The 19,233-nt window shown below is 32.5% G+C and overlaps 1 pseudogene; it reads left to right on the forward strand.

Moving 5' to 3' along the window:
- Positions 1–1,724: 1,724 nt before the first annotated feature.
- On the forward strand, positions 1,725–6,477 carry LOC127731810 (complement C1q tumor necrosis factor-related protein 4-like; annotated as a pseudogene).
- The last annotated feature ends 12,756 nt before the right edge of the window (positions 6,478–19,233 follow it).

The following is a 19,233-nucleotide window of genomic DNA, read 5'->3' on the forward strand; positions in this document are numbered from 1 at the left end:
TCTATGCTTGGCACAGAAAAACTTAAGTGATTTATATAATTCAACATTTTTTAAAAAGATTAACTATTATGTCATTAGAAATCTAATCGATATACAAAACAATATAAATATATTGTACCGGGACGTACTTCCGATTGACTATAGCCAAACAGTTAATAGGAAGTCTGTTCACTTCAATCTACAGGGAGTTTCCCAATGTGTTTCCGAGTTTGTGAGAGGGTCAGTTTGGGGTCCTTCATTTCTTAATTTCTTTAGATCATTTTTCTCTATTTTTTTTTAATTTATTTTGCCCATTATTCTCTATTTTTATATTTTAGCACCCAATTATTCTCTATTCTTTATTTTATTGTCTTTTTTTCTTATTATATATCCCCTTTATTCTGCACTTTTTGCGCATTATTCTCTATTATATAAACCCCATCCAGACCTTCTTGTAATGTCAAATCATTACGTACATGCTAGTTTTCATATTAAATGTATTATAAGCTCAAGAGCCGAAGGCTCGAGAGCTGATAATGCATCTGATATGAAATCATATTCTTCTACTTGGAAATATATCATTTCATAAATTAATAAAATCGTTTTCCCCTCAGCAATATATACTTCTAGTCAACAACATAGACAATTGAATCATATGTATAAAGATTATTTTAGAAATATTTAACCGTAGAATACTCAAACGAACTTATCAATGATTTCACACGGATAATTTTGTACTAAAAATGTTTAAAACGTGTAAGACCGCTATACCTTCATTGCTGAAATAGTTTAATTTTTGCAGAACGTTTACTGAGCATACCAAAATTTAAAGTCATGAAACTGTGAAAACAATGAACACATTGTATTATTTGTTTTGCATTTTTCCTAATATATTTTTATGTTTCCTAATATTTATAAAAATAAGAAAATGTGTTATAATTGCCAATGAGACAACTTTCCACCAGAGACCAAATGATATAGACGTTAACACTATATGGGTTACCGTATAGCAAAACCTATATCGTATAAGGTATAGACATGACAAAACATAAAACAATTTAAACGAGTAAAACAACGGTCTGATTGATGTACAATAACGATAACGGTAACAATTTTACTGAACCAGATGCACATTTCGACAATCAAAGTCTCTTCAGTGATGCTCGAGGCTAAGATAGTGAAATCACAAATTTAATTGAAACGACGAAAAGCTGATAAAACAAAAATGGACCTAAGGGCAAAATTCCGGCAAGGAAACAGAGCTATGAAGTAGGGAGATATGTTCCATAATTGAAAATGATTTCAAAAACAATAAACAACAGCATCAAAGACAACCACTGAATTTCATGCAGCTGTCTTATGACAGGTACACAGAACGTGGCGGTGTTGAACATATTAGCAGGCGATCATCCCAATTCCGGAACTGTAAGATGATTGCGCAAAATACAGTTGAAATAGACTTGTCTCATTAGATAGAAACAGGATACAAAATTAACAATAAGACTAAAAGCCAAAAAGACCAAACGTCAGGTCAAGAACGTTTGAGGGTCTAGATTGAGTTTACAGAAAGGAGAATAATGGACAAAAACACAGAATAAAGGGCCAGGACAAAAGAAAAAAATAGGCTATGAAAATAAAGAATACAGAATAAGTGGGTGCTAAATTATAAAGAATAGAGAAAAAGGTTCAAAAAAGATAAAAGAAGAAAGAATAGAGAAAATGTTTGAATATTAAAGAATACAGAAATGAAGAATACACAACCAAGACTCTCATGTAATGGGTAACACAGTACAGATCAAACAACGCCACCAGAACTCAATGTCCGCTTAAATCGACAGGACTATTGACATTTCTAATGGTACCCAATCAGTTGCAACCCATTCTCACCTAAAATCGACAGTACTAGACATTTCTACCAGAACCTTATCATATGCAACCCAATTCCACCCTAAAATGTTAAGTACTAGACATTTTAACCTGTACCTAATCATATGCAGCCCAATGTCACCTTAAATCGACAGTACTAGACATTTCTACCTGAACCTAAACCATATGCAACTCAATGTCACCTAAGATAAACAAACTTTGCAATTTCCCTAGCTTTCTTAATATTTTACCTTAAGTTTAACTTCATAGAAACCAAGTATATCCTGAATTGTACATGTATCACCTTTCTACATGTCAATTTTCAACCAATGTTTTAAGTCATGTAGCGAACTTCTAACGTTCGGAAGACAAGTACTGCAAAATAAAACCCCTGGTTTTCTGGAAATCTTAAATAAATATACTATGGAGCGCATTAATCCTCATTTTTAATGCAAACTCATGAACAAGTAAATTTTAGCTCAAAAGTGTCTACATATATTTCTCTTTCAACAAAAGTTTCATTTCAGCAAATTTGTTGGATAGTTTTAAGAAAAAAAATGACATCAAAAGCACTATGTTTTGTCAGGGAAGGGATACTGCCTTTTACATGCGTTCTAAATTGGAGTGAGTGAATTGGTGGTCTGACACCTTCATGGTCAACATACATATCAAGTACTTGACTGAGAAAGGCTAACAATGGTGTATTATGATCACACTTAGGGAAACTGTTGGAAGATAAATTACCGTTGTTATTCACCGTTTAAACGGAAAAATGATATCCGCTATCAGAACAATATGTTTTCCTGTGCGACATAATTGTATATTTGTTTTATCAGTTTGGTAGGCGCAAATCAAATATAAAAAGCTGCTCACCATTTAATTTTCCATAGTTGTCCCGGTTCTATTGCACTATAAAGACAAGTTATAGTATGTATATAAACAAGAGGCTCTAAAGAGCCTTAATCGCTCACCTGTAATGTTTTGCTTAAATCTTTCATCAATAATTAATTTTGCTTTTCAGTATATATTAACGAGTGGCTTAAAAATGCCATTTAAATGTTCTTTGTATCTGTCATATTTTCTTCAAAAGCAAACAAATGCGTTTTACCCCTTTGTACCACTTATATGTAGATCTTACTTTGCTGAACATTTTTGCTGTTTACAGTTTATCTTTATCTATAATAATATTCAAGATAATAACTGAAAACTGCCAAATTTCCTTAAAATCATCAATTCAAAGGCAATAACCTAAAAATCAGATACCTGATTAGGCTGATAATTTCAGGGCAGGTAGACCTTGACCTAATGAATACTTTAACTTCTTGTCTGATTTGCTCTAAATGCTTTAGTTTTTGAGATATAAGTCAAAAACTGCATTTTACCTATGTTCTATTTTAGCCATGGCGGCCATGTTTTTTGAGGAAACAGAAAACAAAACACGAACTTTATTCTAGTTACCCTAAGAATCATTCAGCTTAAGTTTAGTTTAATTTGGTTCAGTAGTTTCAGAGGAGAAGATTTTTTAAAGTTAGAAAACATGATAAACAAATTGTGTAAAATTGTCCTTAAAGGGCAATAACTCCTTAAGGAATCAATTGACAATTTTGGTCATAAAAAACTTATTTGTAGATCTTACTTTGCTGAACATTTTTGCTGTTTACAGTTTATCTTTATCTATAATAATATTCAAGATTATAACCTAATTTTGCAAAATTTCCTTAAAATTGCCAATTTAGAGGCAGCAACCCTACAATGGGTTGTTAAATTCATCTGAAAATTTCAGGACTGATAGAACTTGACATAATGAACATTTTTATCTAATGTCAGATTTGCTCTTAATGCTTCAGTTTTTGAGATATAAACCAAAAACTGCATTTTACCACTCTGTTCTATTTTTAGCCATGGTGGCAATGTTTTTTGACGAAACAGAAAATAAGACACAAACTTTATTTTAGATACCCTAGGGATCATTCAGCTTAAGTTTGATAGGAATTGGTTCAGTAGTGTCAGAGGAGAAGATGTTTGAAATAGTTTACACCGGACGGACGACGACGACGGACAAAAGTGATGGAACGGTGAGGTAAAAAAGAAGATGTGGTAATTACATGTACCTTAAAAGTAAGAAAATAGTTTCGTTAACTTTAAACATTTGTCTCAGCAGATAGAATTTTTCATCAATAAACAGTAGTATATATATAGGAAGGTGTCATATAGCTTTATTTTACATAAAGTTGCGCTTTACATTTACTGTATAATAATAGCTGCGTCGGATAGAAATCTACCTTATGTAAATGCACGTATACAGGTGAATGCATATAAGACTTTGATTGATATTGGAACATTCAAATACGTAATAATAGATGAATTTTGGTCTGTTAAGTAGGATTTCTTTTAACTGCTCATTTTTAAAACAGTTATACACTTTGACAGGCAACAGCTAATTAGTTCTTAAACTTTTATTTCAGTTTTTAACCTTGTCATTACATCACTGCAGCGCGGGTGTCACTTCACACCAAAACCAGTGGTCATTGGACTATTAGTTCACATCTTTGCTGCAATTGTAGCTCTAAACCTTTTTGGACGAGCCGCTCTGCAGACGGAACAATCAGTTCTTGATCTATTTCCGGAGTTTAATAGTTTGAAACAAAACTGTGAGAATTTGAAAAGGAGTTATCAGACTATTCAGTCTGATCTAGCAACAGTCAAATCGAAGCTTTGAAGTTGTAAGTTTACATCATAATTTGAACATATGTTGGCCCCAGAAATTAAATTAGCTGGACAATAAACTGCGGAAATATAATTCATGGTTTTTCCTATTTGTATGAGATATGTAGTACCAAAACGTCTCTTTGTGAAATGTTAGAACTAACTTTAACATTTCTACCTATGTATGGATAAAAGATCTCAAGAATAAAGGTGTTTTGTACGTTTTCTTTAAATGCTAATTTGAAAACATTATGCAAATATGTAGACAAAAAATAACAACATTTGTACTGACCCCCAAGGGTGACTGCGGAATAGATATATGGTCACTACAGGTCTTCTCCCGACCGGCAGTAAAACCCTCGCCAAATTGCACCTATTTTGACAGTTTTTTCACCTACGTTTTTTTATGATCCAGACAAAAGTTTCCATTATGTGTTTATTTTGTAGATGTATCCTTATTTCTATAAAGTTACACCAATTCAATTTTGAATCCATATTGAATCATAGAAAAATGGGTTTGAACCGATGCATGATTCTGTAATGAGGAGTACCAAAATTGCATCCATGCTTAAATTCACATCCTTTAAAATCGAAAAACAGATGTTTTGTTTTATTTCTTCAAATATTTAGAACAATTTGACAATATTCCATGCTTACTATTCATTTTTTAAGAAATGGATGCTGTTAACTTATCTTATTTGATGACTTTTTGTGGACGTTGCATGGCGACGTTTCCGTAGATTTTACTTTTTCCAGTGAATACTTCATCTATTGATATATACTGTGAACGTTTTGTGTATACTTAAATATATTTACCTATGTTGAAAGACGTGTATTATGTCAAATCATAAAAATAAAAAATTGTTTAGTCTCAAAGAAAACTTGTAAGATTTCTGCTGCTATTTTTGCTGAATAGGTGCAATTTGGGTACTGTGACGTTACCTATTGTATTCATTGTTGTTAACTTGTTTTCGTCCTGAACATGCATGAAATATTTGCCACTGGACGTTAAGTATCCAACAATCAATCAATCAATCATTTGTTCTGATATTTGAAATACTCATGTCCTATTACCGAGTTCAAGGGGTCAAATAAATGGACTGGTCATACCTTCTGCATTTTTTCTTCATTTCTTCTGAAAAAGAGTTCAATGCAAAGCAGTCAAAGTTTATTTTAAAAATATGGTTTGCCGTTCACATTTGTCAGAAATTAATATAGAATATAAAAAAAATCTTCAGCGATTAAAACAGAAAAATATATTGATACCATGGGTTATGACAAGGTCAAACTACAAATAAAATTTAATTTGTACATGACTAACACATGGTTTTATACATAATCTTTGCTGTAACCACCCATATATTGATATAGCGCATATAGCTGTATACATAAACCTTGTTGTAACCACCTATATATACAGATATACCAAGTGATTGTGCCTGGATACTTTATTGTAAATTGTCACTTATAGGTAGAAGAGACGATGTCAAATGCCATTTCAATACTCTTATGTTTTATTTTCAGCTTCGCGACCGGCCTTCTTAGCAATATGGACAGCAAATACAGTTACTTTGAGGAGAAATGTCATAATCAAATTTAATCATATTGTCACAAACGTAGGCAATAGTTACGTACAGTCCCGGAACAGGACAATTCAAGGCCCCAAAACAAGGTACCTACTTTTTTGGAGGTACAGAAGTTTCTGCTACCCCTGATGCACTTCGTATGATATTGATGAAAAGTGGACAATCTATAATGATTCCTTATGCAAGCGAAACACCAGGGGATAGTTACACATTTACCGCCGTCCTGCAATTGTATGCTGGAGATACAGTTTATGTCCAGAAAGATAATCGAGTGGAGAAGGCGTTTGGTCGTTACCACTCGACATTCTCTGGATTCATGATATAAAAACCTGAAATCTGATCCGTCTGTACATTATATACGGGGATTTTGAAATGCAAAATATCATGCTTATTTTCTCCAGCAGCCGGTAATGATTTTAGTCAGAAAGCAGTAATTGAAAGCAAATTTCCAGATAAACTGATATTATAAACTGTCAAACACCTGATAACAGAAATATCGAACAGCCACACGAGATAACAGTCATATCAAAATGCCACACATTAGATAACAGACATGTTAAATCGTCACACATCAGATAACAGATATGTCAAACTGCCATACTAGATAAAAGAAAACAAACTGTTATTTCCCATAAAACTAGAAATTTACAAACTGCTAAACGCCTTAAAATAAACTGAGCACACCTGGATACATGTTGCTTCGCTTACATATTAATTCATAAATAAATATCTTATTCTTAATTAAAGTACTTGCTTTGTGGTTCTATTAACTGCTGTTAATTGTTCTGAATTCACTCGGGATTAGCTATTCTAACTCTCTACGAACAAAGTGTTCAATCTTAAGGTTTTGTATCATGTGTAATAGGATGTACCAGCAGAAAAGGATCTATTGTTTGATATGTAATTACCTTGGGTGATCACCCGGAAAAAAATCATTTGGTTTAGCGCGTACGTTTCACTTTATTATCCACAGGCACTTGTCTCTGAAAAGATTACCTAAATACTTTAATATATATTAAACACAAGGTAACTAACTCGTATACTTTAGAAATGTCACCGGTCGCAAACTTCCGTTATACTCCGATTTTGCGGTTGTCTATCCCACTGAAACTTGTTATCCCGTCGTCTGTCGTCGTAAACTATTTCAAAAATCTTCTCCTCTGAAACTACTTGGCCAAATACCTTCAAACTTTAACTAAATGTTCCTTAGGGTATCTAGTTTATAAATTATACCCGAAGGTTTGGTCCATCGACAAACATGGCCGCCATGGCTAAAAATAGAACATAGGGGTCAAATGCAGATTTTGGCTTATATCTCAAAAACTAAAGCTTAATCTGACATAAAATTGTTCAATTGGTCAAGATCTGTCAGCTCTGAAATTTTCAGACGAATCGAACAACCCATTGTTGGGTTGCTGCCACCGAATTGGTAGTTTTAACATAATTTTGCAGTTTTTTGTTATTATTTTGAATATTACTATAAATATATATAAACTGTAAGCAGCAATAATGTTCAGCAAAGTAAGATCTACAAAAAGTTAATATGACCATAATTGTCAATTGACCCCTTAAGGAGTTATTGCCCTTTAAAGACAATTTTACACAATTTGTTCATCAAGTTTGCTAACATTTAAAAATCTTCTCCTCTGAAACTACTGTGTCAATTACCTTCAAATTTTAACTAAATGTTCCTTAAGGTTTCTTGTTTATAAATTGTATCCGAAGTTTGTATCCATCGACAAACATGGCCGCCATGGCTAAAAATAGAACATAGGGGTCAAATGCAGTTTTTGGCTTATATCTCAAAAACTAAATCTTTTAGAGCAAATGTGACAGGGGGAAAATTGTTTAATTGGTCAAGATCTATCGGCCCTGAAATTTTCAGACGAACCGAACTGCCACCGAATTGGTAGTTTTAACAAAATTTTGCAGTTTTTTGTTATTATTTTGAATATTATTATAGATATATCTAAACTGTAAGCAGCAATAATGTTCAGCTAAGTAAGATCTACAAAAAAGTTAATATGACCATCATTGTCAATTGACCCCTTAAGGAGTTATTGCCCTATAAAGACAATTTTACACAATTTGTTCATCAAGTTTGCAAACATAAAAAAATCTTCTCCTCTGAAATACAGGTGAGCGATTCAGGCTCTTGAGAGCCTCTTGTTATTATCGGGATCATTCGTAACAGGCCTTCCAAGTATGTCAACCGTAATTATTTCGTCTTCCCACAGCCCTATGGAAATATTAATCTCGCCGTAAATGATTAATAATAAAAAGGATTTCCCCAAAACCCGTTAGTTTTTCTCTGAATAGAACTTATCATCCAGATAGTACATTTGTAAAAGATTTCGTGAAAAAAATCTAATAAGTGCTGTTTGAGGTATGTCTAATGAGTAACGATTTTCTATTTTTTGACTCAAATTTTCACATCCCAATCAATGTCATTCAGACTCTCTCTGGACTTGTCTATAAAATTAAGATAACTTTAAAAACGTTTTTTTTTAGCAATAAGTATTGACCAATCGGAAACCGAGATATGTCTAAGGGAGGGGAGAGATACCAAAAGGTCAATAATGATTAACCGTTTACTTCGAGATTAACATTTCCAAAGGGCTGTGAGAAGACGAAATAATAACGGTTGACAAACTTGGAAGGCCTATTACGAATGATTCCGGTAATAGAAATAAGCGTGTTTACACCATTTGATAGATAAACTAAAGTAGATTTACGGCATAACAAGTTTTAGTGGGATGACAACCGAGGAATCGAAATATAACGAAAGTTCGCGACCGAGTGTATTTTTTTTTCAAAAATGCGAGTTAAGTACCTTGTGATATATAAATGTATATAGGGAAAAAATTCATAGACAAATGCCTGTATTATTGTCATATAAATGTTTGAGCGCGCCCCACTTTCCCAGATAAGCCATATATATAAAGACAATTCATAAAGTTCTAAATCATATTATACTAGAGGGAAATATCCGGAATAATTCTACAATTTGATTGGTTACCTTGAGCTCATATACCCTGTGAAGATCCCGATTAACACTTAATATTCCTGCTAGTTTACAGGGGTTAATCTAGTAATAATCTATTTTAGGCGAAGTATACATGTACGTAATTGCAAGCCTCTGGCGGAATTTGGGATAAAAAAAACGTGCGTCTTTAGTTACGCAATTATCTCCCCTACTCTAAGAAAGGAAAAATGGGCACATGAAAGAGAAATGACTTCGTGCGGTCTATCATGAATCCAAACAATTATTCCTGTGTTATCTCAATACTTCAAAGAAATTATCAGAATGACTCCAATCAGAAATCTGAGTATCCTATTGTGAGTTAGTATGACTCTATTACCACTGTTTGTTTTAGACACGCAGGAGCAGGTAACCCAAATTACATCTATTTTGACAGTTTTTTCACCTACGTTTATTTATGATCTAGACAAAAGTTTCCATTCTGTGTTTATTTTGTAGATGTATCATTATTTACTATACGGTTCCACCAATTTAATTTTCAATCCATATTGAATAATAGAAAAATTGGTTTGAACAGACCTCCAAACGATCAATGATTCTGTATTGAGGAGTACCCAAATTGCATCAATGCTTAAATTCACATCCTTAAAAGTCGAATAACAGATATTTTGTTTTATTTCTTTAAACATTTAGAACAATTTGACATCAGTCCATGCTTACTATTCATTTTTTAAGAAATGAATGCTTGTAACATATTTTATTTTCTTATTTTTAAATGATGACTTTTTGTGGACGTCGCATGGCGACGTTTCCGTACATTTTACTTTATCCAGTGAACACTTCATCTGTTTATATATACTGTGAACTTTTTGTGTATATTTAAATATATTTACCTATTTTGAAAGACGTGAAAAGAGTCAAATCATAAAAACACAAATAGTTTAGTCTCTAGGAAAACTTGTAAGATTTCCTCTGCTATTTTTGCTAAATAGGTGCAATTTGGGTACTCGGTGCAATTTGGGTACTCTGACGTTACACAATACGACTCGTGTTTATTTCAACAGAAAGGAAAAACGCCTCACAACAAAATTTTAACCAAATAAAGTGAATAAACCAAGGACAATTCTGCTTCTATTCGTATCAAATTCATTAAAATTTAAACCAAAATTGACCCCTCAATATTTTTTGAAAAACCATAGTTTTGAATGAAACATGCTAACAGTGTAGCGTAAATTTGTGGTAACGAAGAATTATCTTGCATGTGCATTTGTGTGTTGAACTAGAAAGACGTTGGCATGTCCGTTTTTTATGCAATTAGAAATTTTAGGACATGATTTATATTTATGTAAAAAGTATAAAAGATACTAGGGGGTAATCGACCACTAGTGCAACATTTATAAGTCGAAAAACAAAGCCAATAGCAAAAAAAAAATTATTAGATTCCGTCCACAAAACATTACACAGAAACTAAGAACTGAACACTATAACATTTATCTCAGAATAAGTAAAATCTATGTCATTCAAATATCAGTTTTGAAGAAAATAAACAGGTTTCTTCTATTCCGTCCGCAATTTTGGGGAAAGTAAAATCTAAATTTAGAACCATGATTGAAACTGGAACTACACATGTATGATAAAAATAGAACATGCTATTTTTTGTCTTTATCAAATTCCAAATTTGAAGGGATAGCGAAATTTATTTTCTTTTGTTGTTTTTTGTGTATCAAGGAGGTTATGATAGAATAGATTATAAGAGTATAAGGTTGGGGAAGAAGGGGGAGGGGGTGATGAAAATTATGTATACAATGTCGGGGCCTTTTATAGCCGCCTATATGGGGATCACGGACCCTGTTTTTTTCGTAATAAAACATTGAAATTAACGAAGTTTGGCGGGTTATTTATATTGTTTACATAGGGCAAACTTAAATTTTTCCTTATCGAGGAAACACTAAACGATAGAATTGGCTAGAATTCGATTAGAGAATTGCTTTTCATTTTAAAATACTTCTGAAATATCAAATAAAAATAGGGGGTCACGGGTCTTATTTTCTTGAAAACATCCCCAAAAAATTTAAATATACTTTACGACATTTTATTTTTTGATAGTTCAATCTTTAAATTTCAAGTTAAATGTATTTTGTTGTATATTGAATGATACTTGGTAAAATATTTTTGAAACAAAAAAGTATTTTTGCAACATGACCAAAACGGACGCTTAGTAAAAGACACCCGATCTAAGTTAAACTGTGGCAGATAGTTTTCTCCTTAGCAATCATACCACTCTCCTTATTTTTATATTATTTTAACAAAAAAGCAATTCATTTGAATTATATACAGGCACAATTCGTATGGCGCTACACTAGGTAAACTCGTATAGTATTACATTATGAACAGTCTCCTTGCATTACACTAGGTACATTTTTTTAGCATCATACTGGATGGATACATTCTCATAAAATCGCCCTTGGTACATTCTTATAGCATTACATCAGTACATTTAAAGCATTACACCAGTACATTTATAGCATATCACTATACACAAAGCTTTAGCATTACACTATACACATTGCTATAGCATTATAATATACACAATGCTAAGGCATAACACTGGGACTGATCTGTGCTACGGGAAGTTTTATCAAAAACTCCAATCTGATTTATTTTGCGGAAATTCATATGCGGGTTCTTCTTTTGACCTTATTACAGCCATAAAAATTCTCAAGATAATATGCAGATGCAGTTTTCTTATTTGTTTGGAGTCGTGCATGTGGATATTTAACAAATAATGGTACACGGAATTATTTCCTTTGTTACTGAAACTCCAGCAAACATTATATCATGCTTTGTCGTGTAGTTAAAGAAAAGGGAAAGCGATCGAGACAGGAAATTTTAAAATAAAATTGCAGAGTTGTGTCACGTGCACGTGTGTGAACCTGACAAATAAAATGAGTTTTATGCGCAATACCTCGAATAGCGCCGGAAATGGTGAGGATGAAAAGATGCAGAAAATTATATTTACTTTTTTTAAATACAAACATGCAGAAATAAGATTTAAAAAAAAGACGTGTATAGGCGATCCCAATATTATAACCGATCATTTAAATATGTATAGAATCATTCTGTCAACGCTGTGTTAACCGGGATAATATCAAACTCGATATTTGATTCATAAAAATTAGAACAATACAAGCATTTCAAAAAAGATTTTTGATGAACGCCAACAATACAGTAACGCAACGACGCATACATGTAAAATAATGTAACGCAACGACGCATACATGTAAAATAATGTAACGCAACGACGCATACATGTAAAATAATGTAACGCAACGACGCATACATGTAAAATAAAGTAACGCAACGACGCATACATGTAAAATAAAGTAACGCAACGACGCATACATGTAAAATAAAGTAACGCAACGACGCATACATGTAAAATAAAGTAACGCAACGACGCATACATGTAAAATAAAGTAACGCAACGACGCATACATGTAAAATAATGTAAATCTATAGAGGCAAACATACGGTCTTTGATAATAATGAGTTTTTTATTCAACCTTTTTTTTGGTCCGGTCTGGTCAGTTTGAACGCTTGTGAAACTTCAGATACCAGGTGCACAATGTTTGTGTACAAGATAAGTCTTTGTTCAGAAGTTGTCTGAATTGTTCTACTTGATTTACAGTTTACAATCCTTAACTAGTCGACATTATATTAAAAACATAAGAGGCGTTATCAAATTGTTTTTTATCCTTCCATTATTGGGTGTAATCGTGCACAGGTTGTTCATCACAGTAGCAATCTCTGTAAGTTGTAAGCTCGACACAAAACGATCAATGGTGAAGAACCACATACATGTAAGTTATTAAAAAGCGACAAAATACAAATAGATAGATAACGAGTAAAATTGAACAGTAGTTTTCTTTTCTTAGTACTGTAAATTCAGAAGTTTTTGCGATGTTTTTACCAATGAGAATAATGCGACTGGGCCAGTTTCGCAATAATAAGAACACACATTCTGATGTCTGATAAATATATTTGTATGCAGATTTTCTTGAAATCGCATTAATTAATCTCGCAGTTTCTAATTTAACTGTTATTGTTGTTCAGATCTCGTAAATCGACAAGGAAGAGACAAATCAAGGAAACAAAAACAAACACTAAGGGAATCACATGAATTACAAAGGAACATACCAGATGCTCCACAGAGTAAGCGTCTCCTACTATGCATATGCAGGCATCACCCGAAATGCGAATTCACACTCAGTCAAAATGTCACAATAGGATACATTTGGTCAAATTACATATCAGACGACTATACTGGTATGTAAAGATCTAAGACCACGAAATATGTCGCTAGTGAATATTGGAAATTGAGATATAAGCACTCATTAAAACGTGAAAAAAGTAAAGTAACAAAAATACCGAAATTCAAAAAGGAAGGTTCATTATCAGATGGCAAAATCCAAAGCTCAAACACATCAACCGAATGAAAACGAACTGTCATATTCCTGACTTGGTACATGCATTTCCTTATGTCAAAAATGGTGGATTGAACCTAGTTTTATAGCTAGCTAAACCTCTCACTTGTATTACAGTCGCAAAGAATTCCTTTATATTGACAACGATGTAATTTATTAGTGCAGAACATTATCAATAAATTTGAAAGTGAAAATAAAGAATTTTGCAAGATGATTTTCTGTATAGATGCTGCTTAAATTTGGCAAATACTGAAAAAAAGAAAGAGTTAGTTTTAGCAAATTCAACCTACGATTGCCTGCTTGTATACTTTTCATATAGTTACGACTGAAGGAAAAAAGAAAGATCTACTTCAATAACCGTAAATTTCTTCTTTATGGAGCTCTGTGCATTCCTGACCACAGTTCATATCATTGATTGGTTTTCGATCATTTACGGAAAAAGCACCCGAAGTCAAATCATTAAGATCAAAAAAAAAAAAATTGTTTCTTAAAGTAATTCTTCCACTGATTTAGATTCAATTTATATTTCTTTTAAACATGATTTCAGTTTTATTTCTTCATTTTAAGAAAAGTGTCCCAAGATGAAGGATATTTTATTTCAATTTTTACAGCATTTTGTAACCAACCTACCAATGCAACATTTGCCACTCGTGACAAATTTTGCCTTAAAGTAGATCTCCTACAGACCAATTCCATGGACTGTTACTATCCATAAAATGGGTTTATCTATAAGGCGTATGGTTTTATCAGCGCTTCAACAACTTTCAAAAAAGTGGTCACGAGCATAATTGAAGAGACATTAATTATCAAAATGTTCATCCGGTGCAATAAAATTGATGCCTTTAATATTATTATCTAGGTAATAACATTATATTCCTTTTTTTTTCTTTTAGAGATTTCATGAAGTTATTTCTATAACAACCAATTTAAGTATTTCTGGATAGGCTAAATCTGAAGGATATCTACCACTGTACGTATCATCATCGTATATATCTTATCATCGTTTCGGATGCAGATCAGCTAAAGGAAACACGTAACCTCCCTATAAATCAACATTACAATAACCTTATTGATGAATACGGATACACATCTGTTTCCGGGAATACATGTCATGCTTATCAAGTACTTGACAAAGAAACAACTAATAATGAAATTTTATACCTACTGGAAGATTTTTATAATACCCTCTTATATAATTTCTGACTTAACAGACGCTCCTCCGCATACACAAAGTTGTATGTTACTAAGAGAATCATATCTTATTTTATTTGAAAGAACAAAAGACGTTATATCTCAATCATGGTTTAAATCTTAATGTAAACCTATTTTGTTCAACAATAATTAACCCTTTGTTTTCTATTATTTTCTTTTCCAATTAGTTTGGCGTCAACTTTCACACTTTCTTATGGATATCCTTGTATATTTATTCACACATAGGTGTCAAACCGAGCAAGTAGTTGAGACAAATAAATTTGAGTTTCTAACGTGTCTAAATACTACAGAAAAAGAAAACACTTGCACCATTTGCCTGAATTGATAAAACAGCAGGTCACAAGGCCTTTATTAACCACACAAAGAGCGTGTGCGTCCATACAAAAGATTATTATTGTATAGAATCATTCCCAAAAAAAATTAACATAAAAGTCCAAAGCTAACATTACAGTTATATGGTCAATTTTGATATTGAAAATCTCGATACTGACTGTTGCAAAAACATTATTCAAGGATCCAACAACAGTGTTGAAATGGTTACCCTTTAGTATAAGTTTATTTAAAGGATCGATAAGTTTAGCTGGATCGTAATTAAGTTTACGGGCTCGGTAAACAACATCATCGTAAAAAAATTAAGATGTTTACACAGTTTTGGCTGCTGGTTCCCAATTTTTGGAATAGTGAAAAATATTTTTCTATACTGCATGTACTATCAACTACATGTATGTTTTTGGCTGCTGGATCCGAATATTGTCACGCTGACCTAATTGTCTGTTTCGATCGCCCGGTTTTGTCGATGTGGCGGAGCTATAAACCACTGTCATACAATTGGGAGGTTAAGCTAACTGTAAAACCAGGTTTAACCCATTACTTTCTCACAAAATGCCTGTTCCAAGTCAGGAATACGACAGTTGCTATCCTTTTGTTATGTTGGTAGATCTTGTCGAGCGTTGGATTTTGTCAGGTTTAATGGATTTCTTCTTTTTTTTCGAATTAACCTTGTAAATTCGTCTTTATACTATATATGTAAATTAAATTTGTGAGGGTTTGTTGTCCATACATTCTATTTCAGTAAATTGAGCAAAGGTATAAATATCTAGATTAGAATAATTCCCATATCCCTGCTAATATAAATGTGATGAATTATCAAATTAATGTATTTATGTTGGTAGGGTTGAAAGTTATTCATTAGAAAACAGATGAAGGGCATACTGACATTGTCAGTTTAAAGATGCAGGGGTTAAGTTTGCCATTAAAACATGTAAATAACGGTGATAATTCAACTAAAAGTAAGAGAGTTTCCGGTAAAGAAAATAAAATGAATAATTTGTTTTGGATTGGACAGATTATCTGGGAATCTATTTGATGGATTAATATTTCAACTTTTACGACCTTATCTGTCAGACCTATTTAGAATGAAAAAATAATCACGTGATTAAAAAAAACAAGGATAAGTTGAGCTGATGCTGTGACTATGCTATGAATTGGACAGCTTTTAAAATGATCAGTACTCAACCAAGTCCATAGAATAGAAAATGGAAACGGGGAATGTGTCAAAGAGACAACAACCCGGCCAAAGCAGAAAATAGAAACCACAAGAAATGACCAAAAACTGTGAAAAAGTTATACTACCTTACATATAGGTAATGAAAATATAATCACTTTGTATATTTTGTTTGTATCAAAAAATTTTCATAGATTTCTTAGATTTCTTAGATTTTCATTCATCAGGACTGCTAGAACTAAAACATTTGAAATTTAAGGACAGTCAAATATTTGAAGAGTTCCAAAAAGAATAGCCATGTTCTCTTTATGTCAGCCTGACCAAGAGAGTAAAAACCTTAGTTTTTATTTTTTTATTAAATGATTGACTAATAAATATGAAGAAAAGGGGTTGTAGTATGATACAAGTGGACAACTATCCACCAGAGTTCAAGTGATGTGGAGGTAAACATCTATCTTACACTTGTAAACAAATTTTAGTCTGAAACAGCCTGTTAATCATCAGAAATATCTTAACATAAAATTTATGTTTTGTTTGTAGTTTGATTTATATTCACATCTAGATTTAAATGTATGTCACAAACTGTAAAGTTTATATGGCAATAAAATATTGAATTGAAAAAAAAATTAAATGTAAATCCAGTAGTGTTCAGATATTTCACTAAGTGACAGTTCCATATAGTCACTGTTCAGACAAATCATAATTATACTTCCATAATAAAAATAGCAAACTGAATCATTACCGTGTAGAAATCTTCCACACAAAATATGTTACACAGAATCTTTGGCGCTTAGAATCCCACAAGAAATACCTGAAACAGGATCATTGATGCTTAAAATACTTCCAAAAGGAATACCTAAAACTGGATCAGTGGCGCTTAGAATGCTTCCACAAGAAATACCCGAAACTGGATCAGTGGTGCTTAGAATGCATCAACAAGAAATACCTCAAACTGGATCAGTGGCGCTTAGAATGCTTTCACAAGAAATACCTGAAACAGAATCAGTGATGCTTAAAATACTTCCAAAAGGAATACCTGAAACTGGATCAATGGTGTTTAGAATGATTCCAAAATAAATACCTTAAACTGGATCAGTGGCGCTAAGAATGCTTCTACAAGAAATACCTCAAATTAGATCAGTGGCGGTTAGAATGCTTCCACAAGAAGTACCTTTAACTGGATCAGTGGCGCTTAGAATGCTTCCACAAGAAATACCTGAAAATTGATTAGTGGCGCTTCGAATGCTTCCACAAAAAAATACCTCATACTGAATCAGTGGCGCGTAGAATGATTCCACAAAAAAATACCTCATACTGGATCAGTGGCGCTTAGAATGATTCCACAAGAAAACCTGCAACTTGATCAGAGGCTCTCAGAATGCTTCCACAATACATATCTGAAACTAGAACAGTCGCATTTGAAATTTTTTCTGACGAAATAACTTAAGCTGGATCAGTGGCGCTAAGAATGATTCCACAAGAAATACCTCAAACTGGATCAGTGGCGCTATGAATGCTTCTACAAGAAATACCTCAAATTAGATCAGTGGCGGTTAGAATGATTCAACAAAAAGAAATACCTTAAACTGGATTAGTGGCGCTTAGAATGCTTCCACAAGAAATATCTGAAACTGGATCAGTGGCGCGTAGAATGCTTCCACAAGAAATATCTGAAACTGGATCAGTGGCGCTTGGAATGTTTCTTTAAGAAAAACCTAAATCAAATCATTACATGCTAGTTTTCATAGCAAATGTATGATAAGTCCAAGAGCAGAACGCTCGAGAGCTGATAATGCATCTGATATGAAAAATATCATTTAATTATTCTTCTACTTGGAAGTATATTAATGTGTAAAAATGTTTTACTTAAATAAAATCACCCACCTCAGCACTTTATACTTCTTGTCAACAACATAGCCAATTAAATATATATTTTGTTAAGATTACAAGTGTGGAAACAGATCAGTGTGGATAGAATGTTTGGATGTTTGACAGTGTTTTATATGACAAAAGAAGTTCTATGTTTTTCCCATAGGGTTCTATATTATAAACTGTGTTGCACAATGACAACCAACCTGATCATTAGGAGTGTTGTTTATTTAATATTTAGTTGTTTATGTTCAAGACGGGCATGGAAGAGACACTAATTGCATTAATTATCAAATGATTATGATAAAATATGTTCCACATCTTTCATTTTGGATACATTTTGTAGCTAGTAGGAGAGGAACACATAATAGGTTCATTTTTTCATGATGTGATTTTTTTAATATGGGAGATGGTATCCGAGAACATGTATTTGCTTACTTTTTGTATGGTTCTATGTATATTACTTTGTGGTGGATCATCAGTATCATAAGTAAAAGATTCCGTTTAAATGTCGAAATTGTTTCTCAGATTAGAAGACATTTAATGGTTTTTAGTAATGACAATGCCTGACATGATGCTTGGGGCTAGATGAGCTAGAAAGTAAACCTCTGTGTTATTTTTTTTTATTAATTCTTTGAAAATATCTCCTCCAAAGCTGGTCAAAGCAAAAAAAAAAAGTTTTGACCAGTATGAAAATGATATCAACAAAAGAACCTTTGTGAGTATGCTTCAAAGACTCATAACTGCTACAGAAGTCATCTGATAAAATTTCAAGTGGATATGAACATCTACTTAATATGTCTAAAGATCCAAAAAGTTATAGTATTCAATATGAAAAATGCATTGCAAAAATATTCTCTTTTCAATTTTTTTGTTATATGGATACAAATATAAGTGATACCAATACAGTATGGCAGTTTTGTTGTGGTATGAAAGTGTACTGTAGTAATTAACATTTACTGTTAATCCACACAAATTAAGAAATAAACAAATGAATGATAAGTGTTGAACATGTACAATGAAATATAATTTTAGAAATCAATT

Source organism: Mytilus californianus, unplaced genomic scaffold, assembly GCF_021869535.1.
Source record: "Mytilus californianus isolate M0D057914Y unplaced genomic scaffold, xbMytCali1.0.p SCAF_20, whole genome shotgun sequence".
NCBI classification, from domain to species: Eukaryota; Metazoa; Mollusca; class Bivalvia; order Mytilida; family Mytilidae; genus Mytilus; species Mytilus californianus.